The 25,822-nt window shown below is 47.4% G+C and overlaps 1 protein-coding gene across 4 annotated transcripts in view; it reads left to right on the top strand.

Annotated features, from left to right (window-relative positions):
• Nucleotides 1-25,822, top strand: part of Eefsec (eukaryotic elongation factor, selenocysteine-tRNA-specific) — a 194,743-nt gene that overhangs the window by 127,549 nt on the left and 41,372 nt on the right. Inside the window, exon 1 of one of the 4 annotated variants that reach the window (XM_087658811.1) lies at nucleotides 254-564. The gene's annotated coding sequence lies outside the window, so the exon portion shown is untranslated. 4 annotated transcript variants of the gene reach the window in all.

Here is a 25,822-nt window from a genome sequence, read left to right as displayed (position 1 = left end):
AACAAGCACTGTAGAAATTTGCCGGGAATCTTTATGATATTACTTAGCATGATTTTTTAATCTTTTGTCCTACTAATGTATTGGGTTCTCTAATGGTACATAGCAGAATAGATGCTGTTTAGTTACATCATTCTCTTTAATATGTGGATTGTAAGTTTGAATACTTTAAGTTAAGATTTTTATGTTAGCATCCATAATTGAGATGTATGGTTGACACTTCTGTCAAGTCATGTGTTTATAAACAGAAGGCTTCAGAGGAAGAGCTTGCTCACTTTCTTCTGTGTCCTGTCTAAGATAGCTAACTCCTTAGACGAGGGAGGGAGCTCGTCTCTGGAAGCATCTGAATTCAGTATTTTTTATTTCAGTTTCTACTATCAGTTTGGTACCATGTTTTTCTGAAAAATGATCTCTTATCTATTTTATTTTATTTTATTTTATTTTATTTTGGTTTTTGAGACAGGATTTCTCTATTATCAAGGTGTCCTGGAACTCCCTATGTAGACCAGATTGGCCTTGAACTCTCAGAGATCTCTACCTCTGCCTCCTGAGTGGGAGGACCTAAAGGTATGTGCTACCACTGCCCTACTTCTGTTGTCTATTTTTAAATGTGTTTGCATTATGTAGCCCTGGATGCCCTGGAATTCACTATGTGGCCAAGATGGCCACAAAGATATGCCCGCTTCTACTTCACGGGTGCTTGGACTGTATGTAACGCCTGGCATGCATTTGCCATTTTTCCTTTTAAACTTTTTTTGTTTGTGCATTGCTGGCTTTAGCAACTTCCTTTTGCACATATTGCCAAGCCTACCATTATTAGTGTTGTGACTGAATATGCCACCATGCCTCCCCTTCACATGCCTCCCCTTCACACGCCTCCCTGGGCTCCATGCTCCTTCCTTCCCCGGGGTCTTACATCCTCTCCTTGGAGATCCTGTCAGCACCTTAGGTGCTCTCCACTGCACACTGTTGCTTCCCAGATGCCCATGGGGGGCCTTTACCTGTGGCACTGGTTAAAGTCCCACAGCAGCACTTTTTCCAAGTGTTTCCTGTCTGTAGGATGGGTAGTTTTAAAGCGTTAGATTAGCCAGGACTTGAGCTTACCATTTTATGTTTTCTCACCTGCTTTGGATAACACTGGCCTTTTAGTTAATTCTCACTCTCTGACAGATGATAAAACTGTAAGACTCAGGAGGGCGACTCTCCCAAGGTAACACAGTTGAAGCAGTGATTTGCTAAGCTCTGATTCACACTTACCTCGGGGGTCCCTAATTCCCAAGTCTTTATTTGTTGTTTCTGTTAGCAGCAGCCATAGCACTGTGGGTGGATTCCAGGTCACCCTGTATTTCTGGCTTTTGAGGTGAACTATGGCACATAAAGTAACCTGGTAACTAGACTTATTTTGTGCTTAATTGGAACCAGACTGCAGTGGGCTCAAAGGTCAAGCAAACAGTCTTCTGGCCAGTTCCTTGTTACCCTCCCAACCTCTTTGAGTGGGGCAGCTCTGCTGCCTGGAATGTGGCCTGGCCACATCCAGGCATCTCCTGTGCCTGCCCTCCAAGCTTTGCTCCAGCTCTTGAGCACTCGTTAGACATTGTTTCTAGCCTCAGTTCTGTGTCACATTCAGAAACAGTAGATGGAGCCAGAGACTTGGAGAAAAATGACATCCAGTCCAGAGTCCCTTACTCTTGGGGCCAAGACACTGTGCTACAGGTAGAGAAAAGGCGTGGCTCACTGGGGCTGAGGAGTGATCAAGGCTTTTCTTGGCTTCTCCGTCATCATATATTAAAGTTTATATGAGAAGGAAGGACTCAGGGCTTAGCTAAAAGAAGTTCATAGAAAGTTAGTTCTCATAGACTGTATGGCTGCTTTATGGGCTTTGTCTTGGGTTTTCATTCATAACAGACAAGGTGGCTAGAGACTCACCTTGAGACATGACTGAGTTTCATGTGCAGCTAGGACAAGCAGAAGTGTGCTGTATCTGTGTCATGGAGTATCTAATAGGAAGGGTCAGACTGAAAAGAGTCCCTGTTCTGCAAGTGCAGCCACGCCAGCTTGGCCCTGGGTCTCCCTCCTCCAACAGAGCAGGGCTTCCACCGACAGCAGCCAGCCTTACCCTGTTGAAGGCATAGTGAGAGTAGTCACACCATGTTTCTCTTATCCCCACCCCTGGGCTGGTTAGAGGGATAGAGCATATACCCAGGCACCCTGTGTGACTCCCACTGTAGAAGAGCATGATACACCACGGTACTCAAACTCACTGGTTCTGTGGCAGATTGAGCTGTCGTCGGGATTAGATGGAGCAAGTAGCTTGATCCCTTACCTATTCATGACACACTAGGCCCGCAAGGGAGTATAGTGGGAAAGGATGATTTAGGAACTGATATCTGTTGTTCAGACCTAGAGCTGGCCTCAAGAAAGGTCTGGCTATCAAGCCTGTATGATGCCTAGTGACCCAGAGCCTTGCTCACCCAGAGCTGAAGTACCAGGTCTCAGTGCTTCCAGGGCTGCCTTTGCTCTGCTCTGTGTGTGCCAGGCTGGCTAGAGGTATATGAGAAGAGGGGGTTGTCAGGAAAAGACAGTCTTTCTTGACTTCCTCCTATAGGTCACATGTTGGCCTGGGCTCTCTGCAGAAAACTGAAGGCATTGGATGTTAGAGCCAGCAGGACTTGCCTCCTCAGAGTCCTCATTCCAATAGTCTTTAGACATTTTCAGCTAAAGAACTTGAATTCAGATGGACTTGATGCAGAGCCCCCTCAAACACAGTCTATAAAAAGGAACTAGTCTGTTAGAACGCAGGTGGGGAATTTGGTCTTGCTGCTTTGTGGCAGCCATAAGCAGCCTGAAGCACAAGAGTCCCAGTATGGTAGTTGTATTCTTGGACCTCATTGTTTGTAGGCACATAGAGCCTGAGTTTCAGGCTTCCCACCTGTAAAATGGATGCTCTGTCGGTAGCTAGGAAAGTTAGAGAGGCATAGCTTTTGTTTTGTTTTGTTTTATTGAGCTGAAAACTGAGGAGATGCCTTAGCCTAACAGATGGTCAGCTAGGGGCTTGTGCCCAGGAGCTCATGAACAGTCTGCCTTTACCTGGGAACCAGACTATGCAAAATTTGTTTTTTCATTCTGACTTTCTCACAAGTATTCACCAAAGACTGAACCAGGTCTGGTCATGGGAGATTGTATAGCAGTTTGTCACTTATTGTTGGGATTGTCTTAGTTCAAGGCTTGCAGAGAACCTGAATTCCAGGTGGTAGCCATACAAGTAGAGAGAGGGAAGGCTGACAGGGTGGGCCTGGTAGCACCTGGTGGGATGTAGCAGCTAATTGGAGGACAGGGCGAGAAGAAAGGGAGGGAGATCCTCGCTGTAGTTGGGAACCACAAAAGACAGAGAAAGCCCAGCAGCGGCATTTAAAGGGTAAGGATCTGCCAAAGGATGGTTCAACATCCAGGATAAGGAAAGGGAGGAGGGCCCTTAGCCTCTTCTGTCTGGGTCCATGCAGATAATTTCCATACCCGCTGTGTAGCAAAAGAGAAACTGAGACTCATAGAGGAAGTGTGGGCAGCGTTATATAAGCAGTGGATGGCTGTAGATTGCAGTGTGGATTTGTAAAACACCAGTAGCTATTGGATCCAGCCAGAGGTTTCTGTGATTCTCCAGCTGTAAGGTTCGAAGGGGATGCTCAGGTTTTAAGAGACCTACAGGTAGAGTTAGGGGAAACCCAAGTGGCCAGGTGCAAGGAGGAAGACTCACCAGAACCATCAGAGAGCTTTGCTTCCAGCCAGAAAAGTGTCTGCTCCCTCTCAGGCTTTTCCCAGGAGGGCCTGTCTGCTCTGCAGTTCTCAGGAAGAAAAGCAGATGCCACCATTATCTCCATGCCTCTGGCCACCGTGCTTGAGAGCCTAGAAAGCAGAGCCACGAGTAACCAAGTAACCTTGGACTTTGTGTGGTGAGCCTATGAGCAGGGCGACAAAATTAGAGCTCACCTTGCTGTGATTCTAATTAGATTTAGGGAAAACACGGGTTCTTCTACTTCTCTCTGTCCTGCCATAAGCAGGGGCTATGTCTGTTAAGCTGGGAAGCACCTGTTCCTGGCCAAGGAAGACTGCAGCTCCCCAGCCCTTGGGATAGTAAATGACAGGGCTGCCACTTGCAGCCTCAGCCCTGGACTCTCTCACGCTTGGCAGTTGATTCCTGAGTGTTCCTATGCTTGCCGAGCAGAGCACCCCAGCCTCCTGACATTTGCTCTATTGCAGTCCGCTTTTTGTTCTGTTCCTTTTCACTCAAAAACCGTTAGGATTCGACTCACTGAACTGCCAGTTCACAAGGTGGACGTGTGCAGTGCAACTCAGGCTCTGGGCTACCTAGAAGGCTCTTCCACCTCCTGGGCTCTGTCATCTCCAGGGCTCTTTTGTTTCCAAGAATCTGCCACCTCCAGGGCTATAATCTCCTAAGAAAGTCTCTCCAAATAAAAACTATTTGATTTTACAAAGGCATCTCAGGAAGACTGCTGCATAGCAGTAGGAACCAACTGTGAAAGTAAGTCAACCAAAGGTGGTTTGCATCTCAGGAAAAAGCCTATAAAACTTGTTAAATAAATTAAATTCAGACTCAGAGTGAAGCTATCAGGAGAGGGTGGCAGTATGCTTCAGGAAGGGCTAACTATGGAGTACCTTTAATTGCATGGCTCCTTGGTTCTCAGAAAGTATTGTTATTTTTACAGAAACATGATCTCCCTGCAGTGTCCTAAAGTGGTTCTTTGGGAACACAGTGGTGTTCCTGTCAGAGCATTTGCCTGTCCCTCTCTTTCACAGACCCTGTGGTGGATCTGCTGGTTTTTTGCAAGGGAGAGCTTGGCAGGTAGTTAGCATGGACATGCTACAGGGTTAGAAGCTGGGCATGGTGAGGAGAAGGGGAGGGTTTCATTTCAAATCCTTCCCCATACACTAACTCTAGCCCTATGTGCTCCTTGGGCCTTGAGAGCACAGCCTGAAAACCTGGCCATTTGCAGTTTGTCCCTACATGGGAAGACCCAGGCCCTAGAACTAGTTTCTAGGTTCCACTCCCAGCCTCTAACAGTGCCCTGCCCTTTGTGACCTTGGGTTGGGACTCTTGTACTGTCAGGACCTTACAGAGAGGGTGCAGAGGCTTAGTGCTCATTAACATGCTGAGGCCAGCCACCCAGCACTGCTGTGACTTATAATGGTTTTGTCCCATCTGTCCCTGACCCTTCGAAGTGCTGTTAGAAATATTTCCAGTTCTCATGTCCTCCTACTTCAGAGAACTAGTGTGCCCTGGCTTGTACTGTTCAGTGAAGTCTCTCAGTCTCTCAGTCTCTCAGTCTCTCTCTCTCTCTCTCTCTCTCTCTCTCTCTCTCTCTCTCTCTCTCTCTCTCTCATAGCAATATGTACTTGGCACAGTATACTCCAGACCTCAGACTGCCTGGCCCCTGCCCTGTACCCACAGGGGTCTTTCCAGGCTACAGCCATCTAGAAACCAGTGTTCATGACAGGGTTGAGTCAGAATTTGGAGGAGTAAGAGCCCACTGCTTATCAGACCCAGAGCCTCTCCATCTTCTGTTCTGAGTCTGCCCTGCCCTGCCCTGCCCTGCCCTCCCCTGCCCTGCCCTGCCCTCCCCTGCCCTGCCCTGCCCTGCCCTGCCCTGCCCTGCCCTGAAGTTGTACTGATGGTATTTCTTTCTCAGAGGAGCAAGTTAGAGTGCTTCATCACGTATTAGCAGTAGGAACATTGCTACTGGAATACTTCCAGCTATGTCCAGCCACCCGTAGCTGGTCCAAATATGCCTCTTCTAGAGTTATGGCCACTTCTACACACATAGGACAAAGTAGAGGGGTCTGCTGTCTTTGTGTCCCTAGCCTGTACTGAGATAAGGGGAGCCTTTGTTTGATATGAGCACCTAGCAGCAGTCAGATACCAGCACTCATCAGAGGGTCCACCTTCATTCTCTAAGGAAGGACAGAGCCATCCTTGGTTGTTGAAAAGTAGAACGTTCAAGCTAATGAAAAGCAGTTGAGAGATGGGTGGCCACCATCATTGCAGCAGGCCTCATGTTCTGACCTCCTTGTTGAGGCGCAGATGATAAGCAGGCTGTAACAGGTGTGGCTTCATCTGGCCAGATGAGAGGTAGAGAAACAGTGGACCAGGCTAGGCAGGGCCTCTCTCTGTCTCCTCCACACTTCTCTGTCTTGTAGAAGAATATCAAAAGAGAGTTTTCATGTTCTACACTACCAATTGTAGAAACCCTGACCCTCTCTGCCTAGTTCTTCTGCAGGAAGATGAGTTGGTTTGGGGGAAAACTGGCTTTGGTCTTATATAGCCTGTGATTGGAATCCAAGGGTTATCAACTTAGCTGCACTGTTGGGTTGAATCAAAAGCTCTGGAGGTCTCTGTCCTCTCTTATTTCCAAGCTCCAACATGGCAGAGGAGGACTACTTTGGAATGCACCAGCAGTTTGGAATCTGGGTAATACTTTCTCTATTCTTGGCAGTTCATGAATAACTATATCCTGCTCATCCCACCATACCAGAGTAATCCTCCCTCTGCAAGGGATGTTGCTGCACCTGTAACTGTTTCTTGGAACAACAGGGCTACTTGAGGTCTGAGGTCTGTGACTACCTGTTGAAGCCAAGTTTGGACATGGAGAAGATACAGGATTTACTGTCTTGGCAGTGGGGTCCTGCTGTGCTTCTTGTGGGCTGTGTACCCAAGTTCAGAACAACCCTGCGTAGTAGGTAACTTCCCATGACACACTGAACCCCTTAGTAAGTGTTTGCCACCATATTGTAAGCACATGTACATATATGCTTCTGTTCTGCTCTCTCAAGGGAATATTGCTACCCACGATGTCTGTGAAGGTCTGTGGAGGTCCACTGTTGCTAGTGTCTGTCTGCTAATGAAGCTTTAGCAAGTCAGCCTCCTTGTCTTCATTTACAATCTGAGCATTGTGAGCCTAAGGCTCTTGGGAGGTGCTCCCTACGGAGGAACTGCCTTCATGATCCTGAACATATTGCACTTTTGTTTCAAAACTTTTAGTTTTCATTTTTAAAAGATGCCTTTATTATTTGTATTTATATGCATATGTGTCTTTGAATGTAGATAACAGAGAAGGGCATTAGATCTCCTAGAGCTGTAGTTTCAGGTTGTCATAAGCCACTGGACAGCAGTCCTGGGAACTGAGCTTAAGTCCTCTGGTAGAGTGGGAAAACTCTTAACCACTGAAGCATCTCTCCAACCCCTCACTTTTGTTTTAAAAGTGATGTCCTGAGATGGAAAATACCACAAAGTTTACAGAGTGAAAGCACCCTGGAAACTTCCGCACTAGGTTCTGTGTCTCAGCGAGCTGCTGCTATCGCTCTTCTGATAACACACTCCAGTGTCTGTCTCCTCATTTCACTTCCAGCTCTGCAGAGTGCAGCCCTGCTTTTAGCTCTCTAGGTCTAGAAATGACCTACACACAGATACCTCACTCCTAAACACTGCCTAAGAGAGAAAAAATGTGCTTCCAGAAGCTCTCAAATACCTGGCCCCTGCTCATGTTAGAAGCACAGAACACCTTACAGAGTTCTTTCTTTTTCCCTTTGATGTGAGCTCTCAAGCTTAGCACTGCTGTGTATGGACCTGACAGTCCTGCCCTAAGGATCGTGCTGGACCCTGTGAAGCAGTTAGAAGCATTTCTGGCTATACCCAATTGTGTCTGTGACACAATAACACCTCCCTGACATTTCTTATTGCCATTGTGACAGGCAGCAGTTTGTTCATGCTGGGCATTGCTACCTTCTCCAAGGTGGGGGTCACCCAGATGGGGAGCCAACACACACACACACACACATACACGTTCACTTAGTCCTTCATACAGGATCAGGATCTTATATCAAAGAGGGTGTAGTATGATGTGCTGTAGGTGTGTTATAAAGCTGGATTTCTCAATGGCAGTGCTTCTGTGTGATATGCAAAAAGAGGCTTCTGAGGGTAATGCTAACCACACCAGCACTTGCCTCCTGTGCTATGAGGAATAACACAATAGTGATCATACATGTACATAGGGGCAGAAGCCATATGCATGGTCTAAGCATTGGGTATCTCCTCCATTCTTTCTGAGGCAGCATCTTAGTTTGTAATCTAGACTGGCCTCAGCTACCACACCCAGCAGACATCATTCTATGAAGGAAATACCTGCCAAGCCTTCCCCAGGGCTTGGGCTTCCCAAAGTCATGTCCACAGTAAAATGTGGCTATACCAGTAGGCAGTGTAGGCCTTCATCCTCTTTAGATTCGGGAATCAGAGACTCAGAAGATGAGGCCTTTGCTCAGGACCACACAATGTACTCAAAGGGAAAAGGGCCATGCTCAGACTGCCTGGTTCATGTATATCCGGCAGACAGGGCTGGGTCTGAGGGAGGCAGGGGGAGATAGAAAAGAAGGGAGGCTGTTGTTGGTACTGTGTGTTGTAGCCAATTAATCACTGTCAGGGTCTCTTTGCCTGAGGTCTTTTGCAAAGTGTCAGTGTGTGGTGAAGCTCCATGCCTTGAAATCTGCACGTTCACCAGAGCCCTTGGCAGCATGACCCCAACCAGCCTACCTCTTGAGCTCAGCCCTCCTCTGCCACTGCCAAGGACTTGAAGTTGTGGGTCAGCTTGGACCCCCTCTTTCTGTTTTTTTTCTTAGTTGATGGTCTTTGCTGATTATAAAAGCAATGCACACCTACTTACTGGACAAAATATAGGGAAGTGTAAGGAAGAATATTACCCAGACTTTCAGTACTCACCATTGTGTTAATGTCTTGTGGTGTTTGCCTAGCAGGGCTCACTCGGTTTAATTTTTACTTCATATTCTATTTCCTTCCTTCCTTCCTACCAGCCTGCCTGACCGACCGACCGACCTATCCATCCATCCATCCATCATCCATCCATCCATCATCCATCCATCCATCATCCATCCATCCATCCATCCATCCATCCATCCATCCATCCATCCATCCATCCATCTATCTATCTATCTATCTATCTATCTATCTATCTATCTATCTATCTATCTATCTATCTATCTATCTCTTTATCTCTTTTCCTGAGTCAGGGTTTTGCTGTATAGCCCCAGATGTCCTAGAACTAGCTTTGTAGGTCAGACTGGTTTCAGACTCAGATATCCGCCTGCCTCTGCCTCCTGAGTGCTGGCTGGGATTAAAGGTGTGTACCACCACTGCCCAGCTTAATATCTTATTTCAGATGAAGTACCATTGTTTTGTGTTCCCATGTCTTTGACAGCTCTTGGCCAGTTGCCACTTTATTGGTCACATGATACTACGTTTATATCTTTTCTTTATTAAGATTCTCAAAATAAATTTTAATTGTACAACTGACACCTGAGATACATTTTTACTGTGACTCTGTGCACTGCCAGGAAGGATCGAGTCTTTTTGATCACAGGGATGTGATCACCTTGACACAGGGATGTGATGCTTGTGGACCTACTTTCAGAGTCTGCTATTTCTCTGTTGCCTTCTTCAGTTATAATGGGAATCCATGCCTCTTGTAAAATAAAAGTAATACACAGGTACCTCAAGTTGAAAGTCCCTGAGCTTCCACCCAGAGAGAGTTAAGGTTAGAAGTAGCTATGTATCTTTGCAGACATGCTCGCTGAACAGATGTCACTCAGACTTCACTGCACATACATTTCATATAGCAAGTGTTGTTGTCGAACCTTCGGGTATCTGTGCTCCCACACTCCAGATCCTCTGGCCCTGCAGGGCTTGACTCCTCAGAAGGAGCCGGATCTGCCACAGCGTCCCTTGTGGTTCACGTGACGATTGCTTGGCTTGTGCTGCACAGCCTCTTTCCATGTTTAGTGTAGTTTGGAGCTAGTTTGGCTTTCTAAAGAACAGTCATGTGGCTCACTGTCTGGAGACCCATAGCCATTTTGGGTGGGATGGGGGGCTAAGGAGCCTGCCTGGAGCCTACTGGAGCTCGGGTGCAAAAGACCCAGGGTGAGAGCCAACAGGCGGGGCCACTGCTTGGTCCGGCATTGTCCTTTCACTGGGGTACAGGCCTCCCTCAGCGCTGTGTGGTGCCATCATTTTCCCCTCCCATGACATACGACAGCAGGGAGTTGAGTGGTTTGTTTCATCTCTTCTTAAGGAAAAGTTAAATTTATAATCCCAGTCTCGACCTTCCTTGTAACTCATGTGCTCATCCTGTTAGCTGGTTTAATATATGGCACCACTATTTCATTAAACAACATACAGGAATAATTAGTTCAGCAACGATGCCTCAGAACAAAAGCCCTTGATTTAGTTTAACTTTATAAGTTGTTCTCTTTTGATGTGCAAGAACACATCTGGGGTCTTAAAGAAAGCAGAAAGAAAAATAGGAGCTGTTTTGTCAGGCGGGGTTAGGGTTTCTGAGCTCAACCAGTAACCCTTTGGTACCAGGCCTCCCAAGCCAGCATAAGACCTGAGGAGAGGGCATGGAGCTTGGAGGCAGCAGGCAGGCTGTCTTGTTGCCAGCCTGGGAGCAGTGCTGTACCTCCTTGCTCCAGTACAGTGACACCTTCTAGCTGTGTCCCTACATTTTCTTACACCCTGCAGCACTCCTCAGGGTCCCTTGGAGTTTGCTGCTGTGTATACTGAGGCAGGCCAGGAAGGGAATGGGCCCCACTTGCAGGACACTCTCCATAGCTCACTGGCTACTCAGGATTTGTCTTTTAAATATTTCTCACTCAGATGGCACCTCATGGCTGTCAGTTAGGATTGAGGACAGCTCAATTCCTGTTGAACCTGTAGATTCATCCTTTGGAAGAGCAGCCATTGCTCTTAACCACTTTTGGGATGGTATTCTGTTCAGTACAGCACATACACACTGGGCTTTGTGGCCTCAGACAGGTCACATACAGGCTGGACCTCTTCTGCCCTAAACCTAGGCCTCACTCCCTACCCACCCTGGTTTCACTGCTTTTCTGGCTTTTCTCATGATCTCTGCACCTTCCCCTCCTCTACCCCACCCCCCCCAGCCCTCTGCCCCTTGCTCCTGTTTGAAGCTCCTAATAGAACTGGGTAGAGTAAACACCATTCCTCCGGTCTCCATAAACATGGACAGTTTGGAGGCACAAGATCTCTGAACACTGGCTACCTGCAGATAGGGAAACCAGATCCTGCATTAGCCTGGCACCAGCAGTTGACAGCTATGTAGCTGTGAGCCTCATGCTGGTCATGCATGAAGTCTGTGTTATCCTCCCATGAGGGACTTCTGGGAGTCAGATACTTAGCAAGGGCCTTACCAGAACCAAGAACATAGGTTATTCAGTGGCAAGCGCTGTCCGCCCGAAAGGTGAGTCAGAGCATACTCCCAGACTCGATTCCAGATACCTTTCAGTCTTGACAGCTGAAGTGGTTCTTCCATCTATGGTGTCGAGTCTCAAGGAATCCGGATTCTACAGTAGATAGAGGGACATTTAGATCTGCTGAAGGCTGACTGCTCTCCTCCACTCTTTCAGAGCAGCCTCTTCTGCTCTGCTCTGTTTTCTCTTCTTCAACCTTGTGCCTAGGACAGGAGAAGCAAACTGCTACTCAGCTTCTTCTACTTGCAGAATCCAGATAGAACTGCCAAGAACAGGAGAGGTAGTTCAGTGGTTAAGAGCACTGGCTGCTCTTCCAAAGGATGAGTTCACAGGTTCAATTCCCAGCACCCACATGGCATCTCACAATCGTCTGTAACTCCAGTTCCAGGGAATCTGGCACCCTCAAAAAGACACACATGCAGGCAAAAAAATGCCAAAGCACATAAAATAAATTAAAAAAAAAAAAAGAAGTGCAAAGCCCCAGTATGACCTTGACCTAAGTGTTCAGGAAGTTCAGTCAGATCGGTTCCCTTTGTCTGTGTAATCTGTCACCAGTGATGAACCTCACCACCCAGGCATTGCCTTTGATATTACTTCATATTCTAGCCCTTCCAAATAATACATGTAGCACCAGCAGCAAATGCAATCGACCAGGAGAATGTGTCCTGGGCAGACACCCTGTGGACATCATGCCAACAGAGGGAGAGAGGCCATGTTTATCCTGCTGTGTGTAAGAAAGGAAGGTCTGAAGAGATGAAATGGAACACCCTGTGTTTAGGCCTGGACACAGTCTACACCAGATCTGTTGGATCTTAATGTCCCTGCTCCTTTTGCAGTTTGGCATCTGTCCTCAGTCATCAGAAAGGGAAGCCTGAAAGTTGTTCATACATTTTCACCTGGGTCATGCGTCGGTGTTGGCTGTCATTTATGTGCTGTTTCTGAAACCCTGACCCGTCTGACTGTCTTGCTTCTTTCTATGACTGCCACACCCTCAAGGCAGTGCACCAGGCTAGCACTTAGGAACCAACTCATCCTGCCCAGCTGCCTTGCTGGGGACAGCAGCCTGGAGAGGCCCCCTTGTAATCTCTCTATCCACAGCCCTCATTTTAATTTGCAAAATTGAGCCCAGATCGAGAGCAGCAAAGCCAGGGGCGGTAAATATTCATGCCTCAGTGAGCGAGGGTGGCTCCATTACTGGTCTGAGGTTGGGAGAATTACCTGGGGATTATGTATATTCATGGGCCGATTTTTATTTGCGATAGAACATGACTCACGTTGGCCTGTGTGCTGCGCGGTCTACCCCAAACAGACTGCACAGAGCTTATGCCCTTAAGCTTCTGAAAGTCATCTGTGGATTGGCCTCTCCTCAGCTCCTAGGAGACAGTTTGGAATAACAATCACAGCAGAGCCAGCCAGTGGCTCCCTTTGAATCTGTCTTCTCTGGGCCTGGGTCATCAGTGCCAGGTCATAGGTGAGACAGCAGTGATTGCCATACTGTAGGGTTGATGAGGATGCCAAACCATGTTGGCACCTCTAACTACAGAGTCAGTTCTTACCCATCTTTGCTTCCTCTGCAAGGGCCCCTAGTGAGGCAATGAAGATCCGCCCACAGCTAGGCACTACATGTCCGGCTGCCACATTCAGGGCCTCAGGTGAGGGCTAGTACTCTGCACAGGTCTGCAAACCACAGATGGGGAAGTCTTTATTGAAAATCTATATGTTACCTGTGTATTTTAAAATTTTTGTTTTTTCTTGTATGTGTATGAGTGCTTTATCTACATGAATGTATGTATACCACATGTGTACCTGTTGCCTGAAGAGACCAGAAGATGGCATCAGATTCCCTGGAACTGGAATTACAAACAATTGTGAGATATCATATAGATATTAGGAACCAAACCTGGGTCCTCTTCAAGAGCAGAGGTGCCCTTAACCACTGAGCCATCTCTCCCAGTGTGTGTGTGTGTGTGTGTGTGTGTGTGTGTGTGTGTGTGTGTGTGTGTATTCAAATCCCACACTATTTCACATGGATCATCTCAATCTTATAGGTGTCTAATGGGATTGGTACATTTTCCATTTTAGGAAATGGAGAAATTCCTTTGTTGAATGTCATGTAGTTACTGTAACCTAGGATCAGATCCCAGAAGTCGGACTCCAAGGTGTGCTATCTGTCATTTATGTGTGCCTCTACACCAAACCATTACTGCACAGAGAACATATGTAGCTGGCTATGCAGGCACAGTCTTTCTCAGGGCCTTTGTAGAACATGCAGGTGAGGCAGCAGCCAGTCTACCTTGTGTGGGTGCCAGTGGCTGGAGTCAGCCCAATGGACTTTTACCCCCATTCCACCATTGCTAAGCTGGTTATTCACCTGGCCTCCCTGGGTCCATTTGGTCATCTGGACACTATCAGACATAGTGAGGCTGCCACATAGAGTTTTTTTATGAAACCCTACAAGCTTGCAAGGGCTGCACCTAGTACAGCTGCAGGACAAGAATTGGGGTAGCAGTGGCCACTGTGACAGAAACAAGTGCCAGACAGGTGTGGGGGTGCTGGATAAAGGGCCCTGTTTTTTAGGGGTGGACTGGCAGAGCTCCCTTCAACATGGCACTCCTGTGGGTCCCTGTATGCTAGGATTACTTGTGTTCTCTAAGCATGAGTGGACCATGCCATCTGGAGGTAGCCTGGAGCCGTGAGAGGAGAACCAGGTGATGGTGTGCTAACTCCTCAGTGCTTTCACAAGGCTCTGTCTACTGTTCTTACCCTGGAATGGTCCTGGGCAGCAATTCTGTCTCCCATGATGACCTCACAGACCCCCAGCCCTTGGGTTTCACCTGAATACCTGCTTCATGGTCTCCACTGAGAAAGCCTTCCCAGTAATCTTTGCTTGGGCATCACCCACTGGGTGCTGACTCACTGTCCTACTGGTCTTTACTGGTACCCTGGAGTGTGCTATGCCATCCCAGGGATAGACTGCTCATGGATCTCTGTGCTAAAAGTGATGAGGGGGCATGAGGCCTAAGTGGACCTAAATGTTAGGGGAAGAGCAAAGAGCAGCTGGCAGGGAGAGGGAGATGGAGACAGAGAGACAGAGGAGAGAGAGAGAGAGAGAGAGAGAGAGAGAGAGAGAGAGAGAGAGAGAGAAGAAAAGCAGGGGGTCACTGTCCCCTTAATACCTGCTGAGGACACAAGGCAATGGTCTACAGGGGCTGAGGTTTTTCTCTTGATCCTGGAAACCTGACAAAGTTTCATGTCTGCCTCCCTCCCACCCCACTCCCATCCCATGACCTAACAGAGCCTACCTCAGCCACCAACCACACTGGTTAGCATGTGACCAGATGTGTGCTGCCCAGGAGTAAGATGGTGAGCACCAGGAAGCATGCAGAGCTGCGCCTGCTTGAGCAGGAGCGGTTTAAGCCTTGCTGGGCCCACTTCTGCAGAACTAGGTGATCTTGTGAGTTTAGAACCAAGACATTGAGTAGTGTTGTTCTGAGATAGATTTGCTAGATAGCCCCTGATGGTCCTGAGTTTAAGATCTCTATGCCTTAGCCTCCTGAGTGCTTAGGGATTGCAGGCCTGTGCCTGCACTTCCAGATTTAAATGTATTCTTTAAACTCTTTTCATTCTGATGCTACACCTGGAGTACATGAGAATAAACAGACAGAAGGAACGTGTCCTTAGCAGCTGGCCCCTTGATGCTCAGTTTCTCAGTCCACAGCTGGTCCTTCTCTGCCAGTTAGATAGCTCTGGCCTTCATTTTGTAATTAGAAATCTTCTTGAACCAGGAAGAGACCGAACCAGGAGAGAAGAATCAGTATTTCCTGGTTAGACAAGCCTGTGGTCTATAGGTGCTGAAACTTTTTTCTTGGGCCTAAAAACCTGACAAAGGTTTAGGCCCTTAAGGTGGGCCTAAGCCAGGCTACTACTATATACCCCAAATACACAATCTCTGAAGGTCTTGGGGAAGGAGGGTAGAGAAGAGACTGTAGAGGGCTTTTGTCACCTCAGACACCAGTGACAATAGCACATTCCTGCAGCTTGCTAGGGTGAATTTTGTTTCTCTTTTAACTTAGAGTTTTTTAAAACCTTTATTTCAGTTGTCAAAGCTATGCATGCTTACTTTAGAAATTGCTAGGTAGTATAAGGAAACCAGAAAAGACAAAACATCTCCCCACACATACACAGGATGATTCTTGAAATACATCTTATGCCTTGACAGTCTGTCCACTATTGCAGAGAAGCATTTCTCCATGCTAACAGAATTTCCTAGTATAAATGGCATTTTATTCTCTGTCCTGTTTAGCTGTCTCTCTGTTGCTTGGGTGTCTCCATCTCTTGGTGATCATAAACAGGGAGGTGAATTTTTAGTGAGCCATCCTCCTTGCCTTTTGGAAATTTTCTAAGATGTAGGGATGCTTGTGCATCAAATAGAGGTATAGTGAGAACTTTCCAGAGTGTCCAAGCCAATGTAATCTGTGATGGAGACAGGAGACCCAGGATTTTGTCTCCTGGTGACTGAATGAGGAACATGTCCTTGTTGCAGGGCACATTGGTGCAGCGCCAGTCCAGACACATTTGGGTCAAGTCCCCAACTCTTGGACCTGGACTAAGTGTTCTCTGCTGGTCATGCCGACCAGAGCTGAACTCACTCATGGCGCCCTGCTTGTCCTTGTATTTGCTGCCATACTTTTTATCCCCTCCTATACTCAACTGTGCTGCTTCTTTGGCCTCCCCTCTTGGCAAGCACAGCTGATGTCTCCATAGCAGGGAACACCTCAGCTCTCTTGTGTTCATTGGAGGCCCTTCTTCCTGTGGCAGTGACTGCCTCTTAGGCCACAGTGAGTCCACTCATGTTGCGAGTCTGGGAAAGGCTCTTCCTCCAGCTGCCTACCTACTCTGCCACCATTGCTTGCTGCTTCTACCTCTCCTCTAGTCTAGTTGAAAGTAAATTATTGAGGGCCTTAATTGGCGCCCATTCTGATAAATCTTGATGACTGAAAGTCTCTCTCTTAAACGTATTAATTTTAAATTTTGCAACTAGGTTTTTTTAATGTCTTCAAATAATAAAACCTTTAGTTGGCTGTTGAGCCCCAGGCCCTTGTGGTTTCCCATCTGGAGGTATCCCTATCCTATTGAGTTGTCCTTGGAAAACTTTCTCTTAGTTTTATCCATAAGGATACACAGTGTAATTTATAAGTGTGTGGCATTGTGATTTGTGGTGTCTGCCTTCTCTGGCTCAGCCAGAAAGCCAGCTGGTCTTAAGGATTGCCCCTCCTCATGACACACAGCTCCCATACTGCCCGATGGCCATATGATCCTAACAGTTTGGATGCCTCAGCTGTGCATATCCCCTTAGTAGTTTCCTGCATTGTCCAGTTTGCTTATCCTGAGGCTGTGCTGACCCTCTTGACCACACCCATATGTAGTCCCCCCAACAGCCACCAAAAAGATGAATGCTGGCCTTACTTTCCTGAGCTCTGTTAATGTAACTCTGAGGACACTCCTGTGTTATTTCTGTATTCTTAGGATGACATAGAGAAAGGCAGATGGGGCTTCGTCTCCTCAGAGTCCCACTCAAGATTAATGCTGTGTAGTTCAGAGTTCACCATCATGGCATATCGTAGCCCCTCCGTGCCCTTTTCTACATCCCATTTGGAGTCATTGTCCTTCAAGACTCAATTCAGACGCTGTCACCCTTCTGCCATCCCAGAGCCCTGTGTAGCCTTCCACATACCACACTTATCACCTTCCCCAGTGAAGGCAGAGCCATGATTTTCTTCTCCATGTTCCAGAGGCCAATGCAGGGACTACCATGTGCTACATTAAACCCAAATGAGAGGTGAAGGCTATGACATTAGAGATGAGCCTTGAAGACTGCCACCATAAAGGGTGAGAAACAGGGCATTCCTTGTGGATCCAGCAGGGGTCGGGGACCCAGCCAAGAGTATAGCCAAGCTGGAGAGAAAGATGCAAAGCCAGCCCAACACGAACCAGGGTATCCAGAGCCACACAGCAAGTTTTCATAACTGACTCAGCTCTAGACTCAGGGATTGTCTGACAGTACAGAAGGGAGGAGCAGACTTTGGGGACCTTGAGTATAAAGGCTGAATACAAGGACAGTGAATGCTAGGTCTTGGAATGCCATAGCTGGGGAAGGAGCTGGATACTGAAACTTAACTGGTGAATAGTATAGGCTACCCTCAAGGACCTGGTGGCTTCTAAAGGTTCCCCTATGTAGGATATACAACCTCCATATAGCTCCACAGGTCCCTGTAGCCTGAGCTCACCTCTACTCTCAACTGCTAACTCTAGCATACACTGCCCAAGGAGCACTCCAAACACACCATCAGCCTCAGCCTCCAACAGCGGCAGCCAATCCCGTCATGCAGGGCAGAGTCTGAGAACCATCTCATGCATGGAAAAACCTAAGGCTCAGTCACACTTTTGCCCAGTGTCAGAAAGCAGGTGGGCAAAAGTTGAGGAGTACAGATTAGGCACTCCAACATCCTGGGACTGAGAGCTGGCCCTCCAACCACTTGTAACATGCTGCTATTTTGCTTTCTCTATCCTAGAATAAATAGAAATGAGAGAAAGAACATGTGAGGAACATGGTTTAGGGTCATCACTGTTAGATATACCTTGAAGAGGTGAGCATATAGCACAGTGGTAGAGTATTTGCCTAACATGCAGGAGGCCCTAGATTCAGTTCCCAGGATCACATTTGGACATCCTCAGAACTAAGGAGTTCAGACTCCATGTTGATGTCAAACAGAGGCTGCTGCAGGGTTGTAAGGCTGGCCTCTCTTGTTCATGCCTGGGATCCATTGTTCCACAGGTCAACACTTGGCCAGTAGGGCGTTATTTCAATTATCTGGAGATTGGTGGACAGACAACACTTTCTTTCACCCACTTCAAAGAATAGCACGAGGGAGGCTGAGTATGAAACTGTCCTAGCCCTACAAGTCACCTTTGATAGCAGTCAGGGTGTGACTGCTCTCAGGAGGCCCACGTGTCAGCTAACTAGATAAATAAAGACACTGTCTTCTTATTCCTTCTGTTTCTCTGTTTTCATCACCCTGCTTTCACTTTATTTCCTGTCATTGACTTATATTCACCAAGGCTGTGGGCCTGGATTCCCCTGTCTGGACTAGTTGTGTATGGCCAGAGATGGATGCTAGCTGTGGGATGAGCTGGGAGATGCTACTCCCCAGCAGCTGTATTGTGTCGTGGTATCTGCTCCAGCAGCTGACCCTAGTAGATTACTGAGCACAACTGCCAGGGAAGAGATGAGGCCAGTGCTGCCCAGCGCTTCCATCTGCACAGAGACTGATGCTGCTCCACACCTGTGTCACAGTCACTGAGGTCAGTGCAGGAGACATGAGCACCAATGCGGTGCTCAGTGTAGCCTCTCAGCTACAGGAGGGCTGTAGGATGATGGTGTGTAGATAGAAGGAGGGCTTGGCCTGCTAGGACACCGGTCTGTGAGGCACCGTTGATGGTGAGGTTGTGACCATGCATCCATGCATGATGTGAGCATCTGATGCCTGCTTGTGCCACTTGCAGCCTGTACAGCAGTGGGAACTGGAGTCTGGGAGACTCATGGGAGTGTGCTTAACGCTGGGCTTTGATGAAGAACAGGGTAGCCCAAGAACTGGGGGACCCCTCCTGTCCACCTAAGATTTAAACCCACATGTTGTTCATTGCCAAAGCCCAGGGATCCAGATGTGGCCACCCTTGCTGTTCCATTATGCAGAGGGCCTCTGGTCACCAAGAGGACAGCTGGTCCCCTCAGCTTGCCTCGTATGGATTCCATACTCCAAACCCAGCAGTCACTAAAAACAATTAAAGCACAGTTGCATGAAAGACTTAAGAATCTAATGTTGATGTAATTCAGTTTAAAGTTTTATGGGATGACAAATACTAGGAGTGGCTTGGAGGAGGAAGAAGGCTTCCTGGAAGGCCCCTTGTCACTTTTACAGTTCAACTTTGTTACAGCCACTGGGAAGCCAATGGGAAGAATGAATTTGTGAAGTTGACATGGAGGGACATGAACAGTGCCATTCCAGAGATCAAGGATCAGGGATCAGGGATCAGTGCCCTGCAAAGTAAATCTTCATTTTATTGTCCAGCAAAGTAAATGTATTCATTTTAGGAGCTGGTGTCCAGCATGAAGGACCCTGCTAGGCAGTAGTACAAAGACATACTAGAAGTTACAGCTGTTATAAGGGTCTCCTTATGTCAAATCATGTCAGAGTCATTTGTATATGGAGTGAGGAGGGTGGAGAGAGCTGAGCAGAGGAGGGGAATTGTTGTGGGCCCAGCTAATAACAGCCAGTGCTCAAAGACCTGGCACCCAGTGGAACTGAAACCAGCCTGAGTGGGCAAAGTGGAGATGGAACTTGGCCTCACAGACAGACTGAAGACAAACTGCTGCCTCCTCTGGTCTTAGAATAGGAGGGAATATTCCCTTCCTCTGAGCATGGGTCTCCCTGGCTCCCTCCCAGTGGACAACTAGTCTTTTATTTAAGATCTGATGGTATTTTTTTCATAAAGTAGATCCCTCTAGTTAACATATCCTCTAGTTTTGTGGAGGGCCCTGGAAGAGAAAACCCAAGCCAGGTCAAAGAGTAGCCTCAACTCTCAAGAGCTTCTAGAAGTCCCTGGTCTTGTGCCATGGGACATGGAGAGTATCTCATGCACAGACCTTCTCACCTGCCCCTTCCCTTCCTTAAGGACTGGATCAGCTCAGGAGTGCATATTCACAGAACACCCTGTTCTCCTAGTGGGTCATTTTGGCTTAAAGCAGTTTTTATTTGTGGTACTTGGGAGTAGAATAAATGAGAAGAAGCCTTCTGGACAGGCCTGTTCCTGGTGATGGGATGACACGTTAAGACAGCAGCAAACATTGAGTTTATCAGACTAGTAAGAGCAGCAGACCTGCAGCCCCAGGTGAGTATGTAGGAAAGAGACTTCCTTGCATTGTTGATAGGAATATAGCTGACCACTGCCAAGAGCAGCCTGTGAGACCTGATAAAACCAGTAGCATACCCACTGTGCTAGAGGAACTGTTTGTGTGCAAGTTGAGGCTTAATCACGGCAGAAGCTAGTAACCCTCATGAACGTGGGAGTAAGTGTTTTGGTGGGGAGTTGGCTCAGTGTAAAGAGCTTGTAGACCTGAGTTCTGGTCCCCATATAAGCACTGCCTGTGGCAGCGCATGTCTGCAGCTCTAGCTCCAGCTCCCTGAGCTGCCAACTGGTTAGTGTAGCTGAATCAGTCAGCTTCGGGTTCAGGAGAAACTGCTCTTACATAACGTGAAAAGCATTGGGGAAGACATAGGATGTGAACCTCTCGCCCCTACAAGTGTAAACCATGCACACCACGAGAGCATATATAGATACATGCTGTATGTGTGTGTGCCTGATATGAATAGATGTCAGAAATATGTCAAAGAAGGAGGGTCAGTAGTAGAGTTAAACCGTGATGTCATGCCATCATATACTAACAAGTATATGATGTATACCACTCAGAAACACATACACAGATGTAAATGTATAAAACAGAACACAGTAAATTCATGAAGATAATTGTTGCAAGACAGTCAGGAGGGGAATAAGATTGGGATTTTAGTGAGCTCCTGGCAGAGGAACACAGGTGATATCACATCACTTGATTCTCTATGGTTTTGAATGGCTTTAATTTCTCTAAAACTGGTTAAAATGGAGTGCCCCAAACTGACCTGCATTTTGCTCTTCAGCCCAACCTGGCCCATCAGAGAGGCCTTGGCATCCCCCAGAGGCTCATATGTGCTGTCCTTACCCAGAGTCCTGAGTTTGCCTTTGTGTGTGTGTGATGCGATTAAATGCATTAGGGGGAGGAAAATGTCTTATCTGTACACAGCCTTGCTCGAAGAAGAGGGAGAAATAAGAGCAGCCAAATTGAAACCTTATTAAACAAAACTGGTTAGGTCTGATGGACCCAACCTAGACTGCTCTTTAAAGCTTATTTCATTTTCCCTCTAGTCTGAGCCTCTTTGAATTGAAGTAACTGATCCTGCTGTTGTAAGCTCATTAGCGTCAGACCTGTGTGTCTCTTTTCTGCCCCAATTTACATTTTATTAAGTCACAGCAAAGTTGTGCTTGACCTCGGCCAAGGCACAGGCTCATTAACAGTGAGATTGGACACCCTCAGTCCCGTCTCCTCATAGCTGTTAGCACCACTGCAGAAACCACTGCAAGTCACAAGGTCTGTTCAGCTCAGGCTGTCAGCTTCACAAGCACCTGTGGACTGTGCAGAAATCTGGAGGGCTGCTCCTCAAAAGAGCATGCTAGGCAAGGGCTACCAGGGCTCTGCTGCACTGTCCTGAAGCCCTCTGCATGGCATTACACCTCATCCTAGTTCTAGTTCTGATATACTAGTTCCTAACCTTGTCAGGCCTCAGGTTCCTGGCCTATGTAGTGAGACTACCATTAGCAAGCTGCAAGACTCTTCCATAAGAATTGCATGAAACACATCTGAAGTTCCTTTATCTGCACACCAGCAGATGATAAGTTTTCTAGACTGTCCCTTTAAAAAATAGTGCAGCAGAGGACTGGAGGTATATTAGTCAGGGTTCTCTAGAGGAACAGAACTAATAGAACAAAATATATGCATGCATGCATGCATGCATGCATGCATACATACATACATACATACATACATACATACATACATACATACATACATACATGTGTGTGTGTGTTCCATATCCACAAAGCTAGATGTCTCAGCTGGTCTTTAGTATACACTGGACTCCTGAAGAAATAGGCTCTAATGCCAGTGAAGGAATGAACATGCAGCAAGAGCAAGGACAGCCAGGCAAAGAGCAGAAGCTTCCTTCTTCCATGTCTCTTATATGGGCTGCCACCAGAAAGTGTGATCCACATTAAAGGTGTATCTTCCTACCTCAAAAAATCAGGATTAACGGTAGGTCCTCCAACTTCAAATAATTTAATTAAGAAAAATCCCTTGCAGGTGTACCCAGCTGCTTGGATTGCAGTTAATTCCAGATGTAGTCAAGTTGACAATCAAGAGGAGCTATCACAGGGGGTATAGTTCAGTTGGTAGAGTGTTTGCCTAATATTCATGAGGACCCAGGTTCAAGTCTCAGCACAACATGAACCAGACATAGTGGGACACACACACCAGGTAATCTTGACACCTGGGAGGTAGAGACAGAAACATCAGAAGTTCAAGGTCATTGTCCTCTACATAATGAGTACAAAGCCAGACTATCTTTATCTACACAAGACTATGTTTAAAAAATGAAAAATAAAAAAATAAGTAGTGAGAGACCCAACCCAATTGTTCCAGGCAGTGGCGTTATGTACAACCTTCAGAAAACTAACTTTCATGAGGATGTCGCTACCCTTTGACAGCAAGGTGGCTCACACTGAGATTGTGGGGGAGGTAGGCCTGACTGCATCTGCTAGCACTACTGAGGCTTTCAAGGCAAGTCTTTCCTATATCCTTCCTCATCCACAAGTAGACCTTGCCAAGAACTAGAGCATGGTGTATGGGATCACCTGTCTGGAACTTTGTCACTTAGAATCTACAGCTACCTGTGGGTCAGCACCCGAGCAGCTTAGTAGGTAGGGTGATCTATGCTCAGCTCCAGTGGCCCGGGCTTCTGTTTCTGCTCAGCTGCTCAAGAGATGAGACTGTGAGTGTCAGGCCTGCCTTGCAGCCCTGGCATTTATTGTCCCAAGTCTCAGTCTGTTTGCTTTGTGACCTTGGAGACATCACAAACCTCTGTTTCTTCATCCATAAAATTGAATGTAAAACTATTGGCCTGCCTCGTAGGGTTTTTATGTAGAATAACTGACCCAAATGATGGTAAAGCCTCGTTGTTAATCAGAAAGGACCAAAGTGCTTAGCAAGCACAAACTTGAGGTTTAGAGAATTGCTTGCCTGCTCGGTGTAGTCCTCCCCCTCTGCATCCTCCCTGAGTTTGCACCTTCTTCCCTCAGCAGGGCGGAGGTCAGGGCATAGCAATCTCCCAACCCTGTCACCTAGCCTCTGCGCCATTCTGACTGCTCATCAGAGAACCAGGGCAGGACCGATCACAGTGGGAGCCAGGATAAGGCTATGCTGTGCCCACCTAGAGAGAAAGTCTGTTGTTCTTGGGGACAGAGTTATAGCTGTGTGAACACAGAAGGAAGTAGCCTACACATTTCATCTAAGGTCTGGGAATTAGAGCTACCATTTTTTTTGTTGTTGTTTTTCTTTTTTTCGGAGCTGGGGACAAAACCCAGGGCCTTGCGCTTCCTAGGCAAGCGCTCTACCACTGAGCTAAATCCCCAACCCCTGGAGCTACCATTTTGAGACAATGAAGCCTAAGAAGATTTTGGTTTTGTTGAGGCCAGGCCATTATGGGTGGGGTGGGGTGGGACAGGACTCTGGCATCTAATACTGGCCACTCTATTCCAGGGCTGCTAGGAATTGGCTAAGTGATACTAAGACCGTTCCTGAGCACAGGCCTTCTGTCCCCACCCAACACAAGACAGGTCTTCCACTGGAGACCTGAAACATGCCCTGTCCCCATGTCTTCCTCACCCTAACACAGATTCTGAAGCTAGGCACGATGGCCCACACCTATAATATTGAGAGATGGAGGCAAGAGAATCAGGAGCTCAGAGCATGAAACCTGTCTCAAAAATACACAAACAACAACAAAAATACAACCTGACCTCTGAGGATCCTCTCTGTTCTGCTTCATTTCTCCTCCATCTGTTTTCCACTCTATAGCCAAAGTATTCCTTTAAAGATGCACACAAGCCAGGCATGGGGGATACATCCATAATCCTTGCACTCAAGAGGCTAAGACAGGACAACCTCAGGTTCAAGACCACCCTGGGCTGTATAACAAAATTCTGATTCAGAAAACAAATCCAAAGGCATCATCCCAGGCTCATCACTGGTTTGTCTCTCTAATGTGGTAGAGCAGTTTCCCTTTGTTTACAGCTTCATACCCCAACCAAGCCCCCAGCAGTCTGCACACTTCCAGCTTCTCAAAGGACCAGGATCTCCTTGTAAGGGACCTTAGGCTTGCTCTGCCCCAACTGCTGGGTCTCCTATGCATGCTGGTTCTTCCCCCTGGTCCATGCTCAGTGCTACCACCTTAGGGGTGCTGGCTAGCGCTCCTAAAGCCTACTTTGTTTTCTTTCACTGCACCTCCAAACAGTTGTGCAATTAACATTCATTAGTTGTAGATTGAGCTGTTGCTCCCATCTCCAAGTAGCAGACCCCATAGACCCAATGCTGCTGTTTTCTTGGACTTGGACTTTCATGAGAGATGGCAGACATGCTGAGTGACAGATGTGTGTTGGCTCCACCCATCTGCATCTGTAAGGAATGCTCAGTGATCCTCAAGTGAGTGGATAAAGTCTCAGCAAACTAGAAAATGAACAAATGAAAGGAAAGCTTGATTCTGTACTGTTAGTGTTGAGGTCAGCCCTCTATTCTTAGCCTCCCTGGGTGGAATGCAAGCTCACTGACAACTGGTGATACTGTGTGTGCATGTGCCCTGGAGAGCCAAAGTAGTGGCATATGCCGCCTGTTCCCATCTTTATCTGCTTCACAATTTCCTGTGTCGGCCCTTGGAATCTTGATCTTCAGTTATTTGCCTCTCTGCTCTTCTGCCCTCGCAAGGCATTCTTTATTATTTCAGTCCTGAGAACATGAGCTTGTTGAAAGGAGAGCATGCTGTGAGAAGTCTGCCTGACTCTGGGTGGGGGCAGCCAGCCCCCAGCCATCTCTGTGAAGAAGCTCTAGTCAAGCCTAGACAGGCCTGGACCCCCAGCAAGGTGTGATGTGGCTGCAAGGGGCAGTCTGTCTTTTCAGCTGGGCTGGATGTCTGCTGAGCCTGTGGGCTGTTAGGGTGCTGGCACTGAGGGTGCAGCAAGTCCTCATGTGGATCAGACCTGAGCCCACACCTGAATTAGAAATGGAGATGCCCAGATATGACTAGCAAACACTTAAGAAGTCTGGCAGTGCCGGACTATAAAGGTGTACGGCATCCAGAGTCACACCCTAACGGTAGAAGTACGTTTCTGTGCCTAGCAGAACTGAACCCTCACTTCTGAGACCTTTGAGTTCTGTTCTAGGGCCTGAGTCCTCGAGAGGCCACCTTGCATAGAAGTACCTGGTCAGATCCTGTGAGAGGAGAGGCTCATCTCAGCACTTCCAGCAACAATAGCAAGCACTTCCGACACACTTAGCTCAGGTTAAATGGGAGAGCTATGGCAGGCGGTCCCAGCCAGTGACCTGCAGGTACCTAACCCTCAGGTACCTGACGGGTATGTAGGCATTCTCAGTAACCTGTGTGTGGGGCACTCCTTCAGAAAGCCCAGCCAGTCACATAAGGCAGTGAGATCAGCAACTACTACTGCACATGCTGTACACACATTTACAGTCAGACATGTGCGGGAAAAGAGAGGGAAG

This window comes from Rattus norvegicus, chromosome 4 (genome assembly GCF_021556685.1).
Source record: "Rattus norvegicus strain SHRSP/BbbUtx chromosome 4, alternate assembly SHRSP_T2T, whole genome shotgun sequence".
NCBI lineage: Eukaryota > Metazoa > Chordata > Mammalia > Rodentia > Muridae > Rattus > Rattus norvegicus.
This window is presented reverse-complemented; position numbering and strand designations above follow the sequence as displayed.